Raw genomic sequence first — 14,131 nt, forward strand, 5'->3', positions numbered from 1 at the left:
AAAAAAAAAAAACTCTAATTATTCCATATTTTGTTATTAAATTTCATTTGTATCCAAAACCCTTTGTTAGAAAATATAAAATGTATCATTACTAAATATGGTAAAAGATTTAAATAATTTATACAATCACATGAAGTAACAATTACAAAAGTTTATTTGTAGGTTTAAAATTTTCACTTCCTTTTCCTCTAAATTTCCCTAATAACCAAACATTACATGTTTCATAAAAATAAAAATATATATATATATATACATGTATAATATATCGGAACTAAATATGGTAAGAAATTTGAATAATTTATACAATAACATAACACAGGATAATGATTACAAAAGTTTGTATCATTCAAGGCAAGTAATACAATCAGATTACAAGATACTTAAAAAATATTCAAAAATGTTTTTGAATCCATGACACTCACTAATTTAGTTTGGCTTGGTCCTACCCTGAAATGGGTTCTTGCCTTGTTTGTTGACTTCCTGCTTCATGGTGGAACCATGATTTTAACCGGTGTCTGTTTTAATTTTTAAATAGATAGGGAAATAAGGGACCCCGAGACTTCATTGGTTCCTCATGGTAGGGATGTCAAAAATTAGAGTTACCTGACTATAACAATTGAAATTGACTGATTGAATGGCTTATTGGTTTGGTATTAGTTTTAATTTTTTTTTTAGAAATCATTAAAAGACAATATGATTGAGCTGATTGAAACCAATTATTAGAAGAAAAAAAATCCAATATATTTTTTCGAGAATTACTTTTAGTGGGGAATGCAGTTTCTACGAGTGCGTGAGAGTTAATGAGAGTGCACGGAGAAATATCCACATATATGTCATTTTCTCTTTCATGGGGGCGGGTTGGTCATTTCGCTCCCATGTGTCTGGGCACAGTCTCCTATAGAAAACATTTTTTCATTTTTTTTCTTGTTTTAAATAAGAAAAACAAAGACTAGACAAATAATAGACTGAAATATAATTGTTCAAAGAAACCAATAATGGATTGAAGTTGATCCAACAAATAGCTATTGGTTTCGATTTGGTATTTGTGGCATTGGCTCGGTTTTAAATTGACCCAATATATCCCCCTCCCCCACCCAAAAAGAAAAAAAGAAACCAAAAACCGAATCCAAATCTCACCCCATGTAATGAAAAGAAAAAATGTTATTTCAGGGAAAGAAAGAAGTAATGATATAAAAGATACCAATGCAATTAGGGTCTCAGTCAGTTGGTTCAATTGGGCAAAGTATAAGACTGATTTGAAATATGTTGTTGGAGTATATCACTAGATGTATTTGAACCGGATGACATTGAAATTCATACTACCATAGTAATTCATAATTTTCTTGAATTAGGAATAGAAGAAATCGAGGTCTATGCTGTATCAAAATGATACTATCTTTAAAGTTTTTTGCATTTATACCTCTAAAATAAAAACAAGTCCCAAATCACATAAGATTCACTGTAATTATGATTATACAAGGAAAATGGAAGGATATACTCATTAATCAAACACTTAAAATATTGGATATAGGAAGAGGCCCAGAAAAATAGAACAAAAAGTTGGGAAGAAAAAAAAACACTTGTTAATAATTTTATTTTTTTTAACCCGTCTACAGAATATATAAACACTCGTTATACTGGATAGACAATGACCCGATTTATTTATCGGATAACACATTAAATAAAATAATCAATTTCAAATTTTTTTCCTTCTCCCTATTCTACCTCTTCTTCTTCACCACTAAGACAAACGACAAACAACCTAACACTTCCTTACCCTCAGCCCCGCCGTTGCAAATCCTTTATCCCCATCCACCACCGCTGCAACGATAGAGAAGAGTTTTGATTCTGCTTCCAATTTCAAGAAAAAAATTTGGAAACAGTGAGGTTGTCAAACCAGTTTGATGATGTTTTTATCGTTAATCAGACTAGTTTTTTTTATTAACCCTCGCCCCTCCCTCTCTATTTCTGATGCCACAACTCACATTGGGGTAAAGGTTGATTCAGACTTGGCTGGCGGATACATGTTGAAACCAGGAAACATAGGATGCAAGCTTTGTTTTCAAACGATAGAACCCATGTACATGTTACTTAGTTACCATGCTATATATATATATATATATATGTATAGAGAGAGAGAGAGAGAGAGAGAGAGAGAGAGAGAGAGAGAGAGAGAGAGAGAGAGAGAGAGAGATTGCTGACCGCAGGGGCAACTTTAGCTGTCAATGGCTTCTTTGCAGCTATATGGAACCAAGTTGTTTCTTCAGTCTAACACTCTAGCCTTGCTGTTACAAGATGTCTTCGTCGATGATGCTAAAAACCAAGCATTTCTCCCTCTTTTTCCTCAAAGTCCCACAAAAAATGCGACTTTTAAGAAGAATTGAATGGAGGCGGAGACCTAATCATGCAGCGGAAAGGATAGGATTAGAATCTCTTGCTTTTGAAATCATTGTGCAAAAGTTAATAATTTGAGAAAAAAACGGTTTACCTTAGAACTACAATCGAAGTTCCTCATTCAGATAATAGTTCTTCCACATTTGAGAAACTGTAGGGATCGAATCCTTTCAACACTTTGAAACTACGATCCATATTTAATTGGAGAAGAGAAATCCACAATTAAAAACTAAGGTTTTATAAACCCTAATTTTCTCCTTCATACACACTCACACTCACAAATGAGAGAAGGGAGGGAGAGAGAAAATGTTAGAGAGGAAAGAGGAAGTTCTAGAAAACTATGTCTCTCACTCCCTTGTTCTTTTTATAATAAAACTCTTTTTAGGTTTCTACTTTTGGTCTAATCTTTGTTTTCTAAACAGAGAAAGCCAAATTTTGGTGGTAGAGAACAATTTCCAAAGTTAGTTTTCAAAATTGAACAATTCCTTTTCTTTTAAAGTTGGAAGAGGTAGAATCTAAAATGGATTGTTGTTATCTTTCTTACTATGGGTGACACTATAATCAAATTATATTTTATTCATTATCATAAATAAAAGATAATTGACCATATAATATTCTTAAATATTGTCATGCAATATTAACTTTTTAATTTGTACATTAGACCTTCCACTTTTTAATATCATATAATGAGCTATATGACATATAATTTAATATTGCATAACTCTGACTCATTATATATGTATGTTTCAGAAGATTCTGTGAACATGATCGGATACCGAAAAAATAATTCAAACAAAACATTATTTTTCCATTAGAAAATAACTTTGTAAACAATTTATAAAAATGACTGGTACCAAATTTCTGTCCGATCAAGTACATACATTCTCTCTCCTTGATATTCCGTAATTAAGGGCACTGGATCCCATGTTGATGATCTCTTTCATTAACAATGTTAGACCACGTGTCCAACATACTGATATATAGTCTGTTGGACGTCAACCATTGTTTACCAAAATACACGATACAATACTGTAACAAATAGGATCCCTCAGGTCAAAGATCAAGTGATATATAAAAATCTCATCCTTATACAACTGGAAATAATACATGTGAGATTCTTACCAGAATTGTTCTATACACACACACACACTTACATTTATGTATCAGAATCACATCTTTGGTAACATACAATGTAATGTCTATATGAATAGGATGTCCAATCCTGATTTCATGGGCCGCTTCAGTCTTTTGCTACCTGTGAGATCTTGTGGTTATGGCTGCTAGAAGACCCATGAGTGAGTCAAGTTCAAGCTTTTTGAGTGTAAATTAGGACAGGAAGAGCACTTTCTTTTTGACCTGACTTTGGTACTACCAAGAGACACCAAACGAGGGGAAGAACAATGAGCTTTTTGGACATCTTGGGTTGTAAATGCAATTTTGGTCGATTAGACGAAATCTCTCGCTCTGTTGCACATGAAGGACCTTATGTGATAATGAAGAAGCTCTTAACAATTTACAAGCCTAATAAATAAAATTCATACATAAATGAAATTAAATAGTCTTATTAATAATTGGGTTAATGGACATACATATCCAACAATCTCTCACTTGTACATCAAAGCTGACCCCTCACATGCTTTACAACTATAGATTCCACATGTTTAAAAAACACATTAGGTATCAAACCTTTAATCATGAGATTTGACACATTGTTTGCTAAATCCTTCATAACATCTACGTCACCTTGACCAGTGATCTCCCTTATAAGGTGATATTTTCACTGCACATGCTTGTTACTCTAATGAGCCCTAGGCTCCTCTGCTTGAGCTATTTATCCCGTTGTTCTCACAATACAATGGAATGATATCCTTAACAAGCTCAGGAACAACTTTGAGATCTCTCAAAAATTTCTTCAACCAAACTGCTTCTTTGGCTACTTCATTGGCTACTATTTCTTCAGCCTCAGTGTTAGAATCAAGAGTAGACTTTTCTTTTGCTCTCCTCCAAATAAAACCTCCACCATCTATCATGAAAATCATCACTAACATGGATTTTCTATCATCTTTGTCAGTCTAAATCAAAATGTGTACCCCATGATTGACAATTGATCTGACCCATAAACCAAAAAGTGATCCTAGTATTTTGTTAAATACTTGAGGATATTATTGATAGCAATCCAATGCTCATGTCCAAGGTTGGATTGATAAAGGCCCACAATCCCTACATAATAGCAAATATTTGGCCCAGTATACAATATAGCGTGCATGATATTTTTCATTGTTGAAGCTTATGAAATTCTCTTCATTTCCCCAATATCCTTTCAGATTGAGGGTTTTGGGATTTGGAGAGGCTAATATCATGCCAAAAAGGAACGTTTCCTCTTTTGGAGTTCTCCATATTAAATTTGGCCAAGCCTTATCTTTATATGTGAAATGTGAAAGTCTAACATCTTTCTCTTGCGATCCCTCACAACTTTAATCCCAACGAGGTAACTAGCTTTGTCTAAGTATTTCATCGAGAATGTAGTGGACAACCACTTCTTCATCATTGAAAGCATACCCACATCGTTCCCTATAAATAAAATGTCATCCATACACATATAAACAAACTATGCTTTCAGTGAATTTCTTGGAAATGCAAAGTTCATCCATATTTTATTCATAGCCAAATAGTTTGACTATTTGATCAAAATGAATGTTCCAACTTCTAGAAGCATATTTGAGACCATAAATGGATCTCTACAATTTGCAAACTTTGTTCGCATCAACATTTGATGGGAACCCCTTTGCTTGATGTGTATAGATTTATTCATCAAGAAATCCATTAATAAAAGCAATTTGCTCATCCATCTGCCAGATCTCATAATCAAAGTGTATTGCAATTGCTAACTGATGAGCTAAAGTATGTACACGGCTTGGTATGACTATAGGGGAGCCAGCTCCATGCCAAGATGACCAGTTATGATCGAGCCACAATCCATGCACCATCAATTTCCCTGCTTCAAGCCCGACCATTAAGCGGCCGAGCGACTAACCAAGTCCTAACCTCAGTACTTAAATTACTGAGCCTTTAGCTCAGCCATTGCTTGGCCTACCCTTTAGCTTGGTCGTTGTTTTACCGAGCCTTTGTATCGATCGTTGTTTGGCCGAGCCTTTAGCTTAATCGTTGCTTGGCCAAGCCTTTGATACGGTCGTTGGTCCGTCGAGCCTTTTACCTTGTCTTCCTTGGTGCGAAGCTCTGTGCTCAGCAACCTAATGGTCCCCTAGACCTACCACGTGCCTGTGGGATGGGCGCACACATCCCTCTTGGCCAGGTCAGCATACCTCACTTAAATCCAGTCTCGAAGCCACTACTTGACTCCTCAATCCCACTTGAAGATGGGCCCTCACTTGGTGAAGAGGGTATCTCCTTTGGCTTGGGCCAAACTACTTAGCTAACCCTAAGCCTAACCAAGACAATAGGAGGCGGTTGGTCTGATATGACTTTGTCGGAGGTGGTCGCCCCCTTACGAGGGAGACTTTGACTAGAGATGTAAAGGGGAAGATTTGGGGAGGAGTGAGTACGAACTATAAGTTAAACTATCTTACTAGCTACGAACTGTAAGGTAAACTATCTTACTAGCTAAAGGATGAAAGATGAGCCAAACAATGCCTGTACACAATCGCATTGACGATCTCTCCTCAATAGTTGAGCCGAGCTACGTAGACAGGCCGAGCTCCAAATGCAGACTTGAAAAGATGAATGTAGGGAAGGTACTTGATTATTTATAAGAGGAAAGAAGAAACCTTTTATGGCCCAGAGTCATTGAAACAATCGATCACAATCTCTCGACGGTTTCCCTTCCTGAGGTGTAACCGTTTGCTGGTGCCATATGGTTCCTTGCGAGGATTTTGTGCCTGAATTACGACACTCGATGGATGTGCACAATAAATGATAGACTTTAGAGCTACAGACCCAAGACTCCGCTGGAAAGATGACTCGGTCTTTCAGAGTGTGGGGTTAATGATGAGCAAAAGTATGTACATGATTAGGTATGACTATGGGGGAGCTCGCTTCGTGCCAAGATGACTAGTTATGATTGAGCCATGTCCATATCCCGTGCGCCATCGACTACTTTAAGCTTGAATATTGAGCGATCGAGCTGTTGGCTCGGCCATATGACTGACCGAGTCCTAACCTTGGTACTTAAATTGTCGAGCCTTTAGCGTAGTCATTGCTTGGCCGAGACTTTATCTCATATCACACACTATCTCAAATTTGGCCAAGGTATGTGGCACTGGATTCCCAATCTAGTCAGTCTACCATATTCAATATCACAGACACAGTGTAGTAACCAAACCTACCACTTGAGAATGCCTATCATAATCAAAGTACGCATATACAATCCATATGAAGCACATATGTGGTGATCAACTATAGTGATAAATAATAATATAGGCCCAAAATAAAGAATTCAATAGGTTACAATAGTAACAAATAAACCTTACAACCTAATAATATCACTAGTAAATAAACAAATAGAAGGATAGTCCCATCCAGCTTCAGTGTGTCCCGTAGGGACAACCTCACAATCGTACTGATCATCTGTTCGTCTCAACTCTGGTTCCCATTTAAAAACATATATCAACAAGGGGTGAGCTTCATAAGCCTAGTGAGGTGTGAACAGGCAAGCACACACACACAAGTCATAACGCCAATACATGCTTACATATATCATACCAAATCACCCATTTGCTTAATCCACATGATTCATTTATTATTTTAATTTCCATTCTAATTGCTAAGTCTCAAGATGTGGGTATAAGTGCTATAAGCAACGTAGGTGGTATCTCCTACCTAGTATGTCAGGCTTTAAAGATACAAGCTAGTTGCAAGCAGGAGTCAGCCAGTCCTAAAAAGAACCTCGGTCCCCCAGCTAACCCCTAAATAGTAATTCCTAACAGCCATGGTCTCGAAATCCCACATTGTCATCGGTCTCCCATGCTGTCTGACAGCCATGTATATAATATACAATACATTGTACCATGTTGTGCCCTCTCAAGATACAATATATCGTATATGGGCGTAGTAGTCCTTTACGACCTACCACCGAGTGGGATTAGCTAATACCTTACCCCTATTGACGAGGGTTATAGCACTGGGATGTGGTCCAAACCATATGCATCTACATGCATCCATAGCTTATAATAAACATCTATGGCCATAGTTGTAAGACTGACCTCTGAGCCCATAGTACTGTAAAGAACCACGGCTACGCTGTGCCTCAGACCGTCAATATTACATCCATCAGCACACAGCTATCATACTACACATCCAGAAAATCTCAATAAAATAAATTCAATAAAAGCATGCCACATTTACAATATATATATATATATATATATAATTTATCCAAAAGAAATCCAAAACATGGTTTCCATCACATTACACATTAGCATGCAAAACATAAAAGTATATAGAAACACTCCGTAAAATAAAACAATCACCAACTCACCTGATACCCAAAGCTGGTGTTCTTTCGCTGAATTCCAGATCACACATATCCTCACTGGGCATTTCAGGTTGCTAAATAAACAAGTCAAATTTGAGGTTAATTTTATTTTATTCTTCATTTATTAATTTTAGTTCCTCTAATTCGGCTGAATTCTCGTATCGGAATCCACAAGCAACTAATACAGAGAGTGCTGATTCTAGGTCATTACTTCCTTCAACTGACCAAGCTAGTCATACCTGCTCAACTTTCGATGCCTATGTAGGTCATTCACCCAACCTACATAGCCCTCTATAATTTTAGTTCCTCTAATTCGGCTGAATTCTCGTATCGGAATCCACAAGCAACTAATACAGAGAGTGCTGATTCTAGGTCATTACTTCCTTCAACTGACCAAGCTAGTCATACCTGCTCAACTTTCGATGCCTATGTAGGTCATTCACCCAACCTACATAGCCCTCTATAGCTGTGAAATACCTTTGGGTGAGATTCCCAAACACAGCCGAGGCCCACACTAGCATTCCACAACTCAACTCTCTTCTCTAGGCATTTTATTCCTTACTTGGGTCATAACCACACTTTCATATCATATGCTTACTTGTAGAGCAAGTAGGGCTAACCACATACACACTATTGAGCATTCGGGACCAATATTATCCCAAAATTACAATTCTGTTAGAGAAAAACAGGATGGCTAGTTCCCTGGCAGAATAGGCCCTTATCAGCCAATTCCCTACCTTCTCCTTGGCAAAATTATGTCAGGAAATTCCCTGTACCCGAATCTTGTCCTACACATATAATTTAATAATCCACACCCTATAGACCTATCATCCAATTTCAATTTGGGTTTCTAGGGTAATTCATTGGGTCAGTTGTGTCCTAGTTCACCCAATTTGCACCCTGAGTGTGTCAGCTAAAATTTCTATCCACTTACGGGCAGATTTGGGATTATGTGGTGGTCAATCCCACTCCCAATTATAGTTAATTTAGCCTAATTGGGTAAAGCCCTATGATTTAGGATTTCTGGAACAACCCTACAGTCAATTGGGTCTCAATTAGGGTCTAGAAATTGGGGCTTTTTACTGAGGAAGGCGTATTGGGTTCCCACAGTCAATTTTTGACTCCTAATTTTAATTTATAACTAACCCTACCCCTAGCCAAATTCTTCCCTAGCTAAAATCATTGGGGTGAGTTAGGATATCTTACCTCTCTAGGGTTTCTGAGGTGTACAGGCTTGGTAGGTAAGGTCTAGGTGCAGCTATCCAACCCTAGGTACCTTTCCCAACCAAGGAAGCACCTCTGGAAGTCTTTCTCCTCCATTGGCAGCACAGAAGGGAGGCAGTATCAGCAACAGAGACAGAGGAGCAGTAGTGGTAGCAACATATGTCTCTCCTTCCCTTCTTCCTCCTTCTTCCTTCTTTCTTTTTTCCTTTCTCCTTCTTTTCTTTCTTCTCTGTTTCATTCAATCTTAGCATCAAAAGAAGGGAGAACAGTAGTTGAACTCCCCTTATTTAATGTCTAAAACAAAACTTAGGGTTTGTTTGGCTCTTAACCTAAATAAAAACCCATTTTTATGACTCTTTAAAATTAAATAACAATTCATGGGCTTCATAGTTTCACATGCAATTCAATGCATTAGAACCCCTAAACATGTCCCTACATAGGGTAAAAATGGGTAGAATCACACTACAAAAAAGGTGGGACCCATGGAGGAAAAACTTAATTTCTGGGCTCATGGCTATGCATTGTCGAAGGGGTAGAGATGATCCCACATGTTCGTGCATTGTATGCCTATCTAATTGGAGGGTATTCATACATTCTGATCCCAGATGGTAAGTGACCGGACTCCCCACACTTGAATTCTGGCATGCATCAAAATTGTCGAATAGCCTTGAGCATGTTCGAGGGTAACCACCCATGCGAGACCAATCATAGGATAGCAAGCTATCTTGACCACCAAAAACAAGCCACCAGAAGCATCCTGGGCCTGGATCTGGTGCCTGTTTCTGATGGGTTGACAGGCTGCTGTCAGGGTTTCGATGCCCATAGTTCCCGCCACTCACATCGTAAATGGTTCAGGATGATCCCAAATCATCTCCCACACCTTCCTCATGACGTAAGCACTTTAGAGATCTAAATGGTCAGGTCCTCATGCCCAAAATTCATTTTAATCCAATTGGTCCAAAAGGGGTCCAACCCAAACAGACCCTAAGGTCCACTTAAGTTATAAGTTGGGAAATAAGGATTCATTTCCTCATTTCCCTTGTGCACAATGTAGGAGAGGAGAGAAATAGGAGAGGAAGGAAGTAGAAGAGGAAGAAGAAGAAGGCTGGAGGCTTACCTTGGTGCCGGCTACTGCTACGTTGTTGGAATCGCTATCGAAGGTAAGGATAACCTCCCATACCACTCTCTCTCTTTATTTCAACCTAGAAAAAGCTAGGTATGGATGGAATCTTAGTGTACAAACCATGTTAAGGTCGTAGAATGTTTGTTCTACCCCTCCCGGTGTTGTTATCGAGCTCGAACCAAGCCCGGTGAGCTTTGGCAATATGTATTGCCAAAAGACCAACTAGGATTTTGATCGTTCGATCGACGTATCTCCCAAATGGCTAGGTGGAATTGGAATTTTCTTGGCTTTGAATGATGCCAGGAACATCCCTTACAAACTCTATGAAACAAATCCTGACGATTAGGCTCGAGCCAGAAAGCCCCAAAATGGGTGGACTGTCCTGAATCACCACTGGAAACAGCCCATTGGATCCACTGGGTATATTTCTGGTGGACATATAAGCCTTATGTGCTCTCTGACTTCTTCATCGAAAATAGGACTGATATTTCTGGTGGAAATGCCCTGTTTCCGATGGGTGTTTCCAGTGACAGTACTGTCACTTCAAGACAGTGTCTGTACCCTTTGGGGGTGACTTATGTGGGTCCCTCCCGATATTTCTGACGCATACTGATGTATGATTTCCTTTGTGTCTAGGATAGTGACTCACACGTGCCCCAAAGCTAAACTTGAATTGATCGATTGATGGCCGTACTTGAACTAGAAACACACTCGATCATAAACCAGGTGAGGGATGGACTGTGTTTATTTTTGGAATGTTTCTTTTTATTAAATTGTTCACATGCTTAGAATTATATGTTTAATTGTAATTGCTCAAATACGATGATGATATGTTATATTTATCATTTTAGGATCATGATATGAACTGTATGGAGATGTCTGCTAGGATCCAGTGTGGTCGAGGTGGTACCGATATTGTGATTGCCATATGTTTGGTTGTGTTTGTGAGACAGAATTCGACGTGGCCGAGGTGGTACCAGTGTCATGATTGTCGTATGTATGTTGCATTCATGCATTGATTATGTACATTATAGTTAGTTGTAGTCGCGGGTTACACTTTGTGGCCAAGGTCTCGCTGGTATGGTGTACTCCGGGACAGCATTTGAAAATAGATGTGCTTTATGACCGATGATTGTTACCAGTGTCGTGTAATCCATACTCAACTGTGATATGTATGTTAGATTAGGTAAACGGTCTCAGGTTTCACTTTGTGGCCAAGGTCTCTCTGGTGTCGTGTACCTGGGACTGTACTTGGAGATGGATTACACTTTGTGGCTGAGGTCTTATTGGTATCATGTAATTCATATTAACTGTATCATTATAAAGGCATATAACATATATGTGGTTAGGTATCACTCCATATACTACGAACCCTTGCCAACAGGGGTTGAGATGTTGGATAACCCATTATGGTATATTCGATGTGCCTTTCTAAAATTCCACATCCACGGTACGATGTGATTGTAGCTAGAGGTGGGAACTTGTCCGGCGTGGCCAATGTGTTACATGTGCCATGACTTCCAGGAGGGGGTTATCAGGAATTTTCTGGGTGACCCATGGACACATACGGGGATCGACTGGTTTCTATTCATGGCTAAGGTTTGTATCCTTACGTAGTCGGTGGTGATTTCGAGACAAAGGATACAGCCTAATGCACCGTAGTAGTATTTACCAGACTTAGTTTGTATTGTTAGGTGGATAATAAATAAATGAACTGCATCACGAGCATCATGGACTCTATGTTTAATTTTCGTAATCATGCATTATCAATTATTATTGCTATTATCTTGCTTAGATATGCTTGACCCCACCCCTCACTGAACGAGTTGGAAAGCTCATCCCATGTATACACACCTTTTAGATGATGATGCAGGTGCGGTTGTGCCTGTGGCTAGTCTCTTTTTCCACTAGATCTGAGTATAGAGTGAGTGACTGGTGGATCCTAGAAGTGGAGGAGCATGGCCAGGATTGTGCTTGTGACTTTTGTGCATACGCAGCGCCTTGAGGTGTTCAACGTATTTTTGATTATGTTGATACAAGTCTGTGAATATTATGTTTTAAACTTGATATATGTAAGTCTTGAAGGATTGTAAACAGAATAACTTGGTTATTGCTATTATATTATCATTAGCCATTTTTCCATTTTATTTATAATTCTGCTACTATACTCTAATGTTGGTTTGTGATGTGAGATTGTGAAAAATGTTAAGGTATTGCTATCAAAGATCCTGATAGGTTTGTAAGATAGGTACGTGTTTTACTCACACCGCTAGTTTTCCTGATGGTAAGTTGGGTCTACTGGAATTGGGGTGTGACAGCTGTGGTATCAGAGCACGATGCTCTGCCTTAATTCATAATCTTAGCCAAACTATAACTTGGGAAAATTAGGATCTAATAAAAATCTCAAGACAATAATAATAGAAATTGCACAATTAGGAGACAAGCATAGGTGTTAAAGCCGTTTCATTATAATAGAGAATTTAAATACATAGCTTACACTTTTTATAAGAAAATAAAGTACTGAAAGTAGACAATCCTAACTAGCCTAAGTCTAAGAAATTAAACAACTGAAGCAAATGACATAATGTAAAAGTTCAACTAAACCTAAAACATCAAACTCAAATAAAACATGGAAAGGGAAATTATAAAAGCTACAATGGCAATTATGCCACTACTCTTGCTACTCTTGCCACTGTTGTTGCTGGTTCTGTCCCTAGCCCTGAGCCTAGTTCGGACCATGCATTCCTGGAGGAGGCACCGGAATACCAAGATAAAAGACCATCGCTCGCATCTGTGGCTCTAGGGAGGCCACTCTATTGTCCATAAGACAATAGATCCTATCTATACTGTTGAGGTGGCCATCTATGCTCCTCATCAGAGATATGGTGGTGTCTAGGCAGGCCATAACATCATTGAGACTGTAAGGCCTCACGCCCCTAGTGCCCGAAGCAGCCATAGAACCCATAGTCTGGGGATCAGGTGGTCAAACCCCACCAACCTCAGCAGCTTTTCCCCTTGCACCACCAACATCACCGGCATCTTCGCCAACATTACTGGCACCGCCACCCTCTACCTCCATAGGTTTCTAACCCTCTCCTAGAATAGGAGTCACCTCCCTTAGATCTATGGTCATCTTCCTTAGAGAATCTTGGTTGAAGTCTGTGACCTCTTCACCCAAGCGTGCCTCTCCCTCCAAGTCCACCCCAAAGAGGCGGAAGATGTCAGTAAGTATTCTTCCATAGCACAGGCTTCTCGCTCGGTGATCCACTCCTTCGGACTAAAGTACCATGGTCCACATAAGGAGGTAAGGAAGACGTAACTGCACCCTGATGTACACGCAATAGGTTATATAGGCTTACAGTGTGGATACCTCATCATAGTGACCAAAAGTGGGGAGAACATTCAATTGAATCGCATGGCAGACGACCTTTCGAGTAGCAAAATAGTTGACTGAATTGTTCCATCCCTTGGCCTCCTTAGTCAGCATGTCATTTATCTCCTGAAAGGTATCAAAACTCTGAAATTCATATATTGGAGTCCGAGGCGGGCAGTACACCAGGTCACCGACATTGCTGACCATCAGAATATTGTCCAACTGCCCTATGTCAAAGGAGATCTCCACGCCCTTCACATAGGAGGTGATCCGCATCTCTTCAGTACCTTGGTTCACACATTATAAGTTGGAGAAGAATAACCTGACCAATATAAGGTAGTAGCCCTTGTTGGGTTTTAAGATGTGGTACCACCCAACCTCGTCAAACCGTTGACAGAGACGGAATGCACGAAAGTCATTAGTCCTCACATAGACTCTCGGGTCCATGTTTCGGCACTCGAAGAGTTCCCAATGGTCTTGTTCAGCCACAGAGCAGAATAAGATTGAGTTGAATTGAGTGGCGGAG

Source organism: Macadamia integrifolia, unplaced genomic scaffold (assembly GCF_013358625.1).
Source record: "Macadamia integrifolia cultivar HAES 741 unplaced genomic scaffold, SCU_Mint_v3 scaffold342, whole genome shotgun sequence".
In the NCBI taxonomy this organism is placed as follows: Eukaryota; Viridiplantae; Streptophyta; class Magnoliopsida; order Proteales; family Proteaceae; genus Macadamia; species Macadamia integrifolia.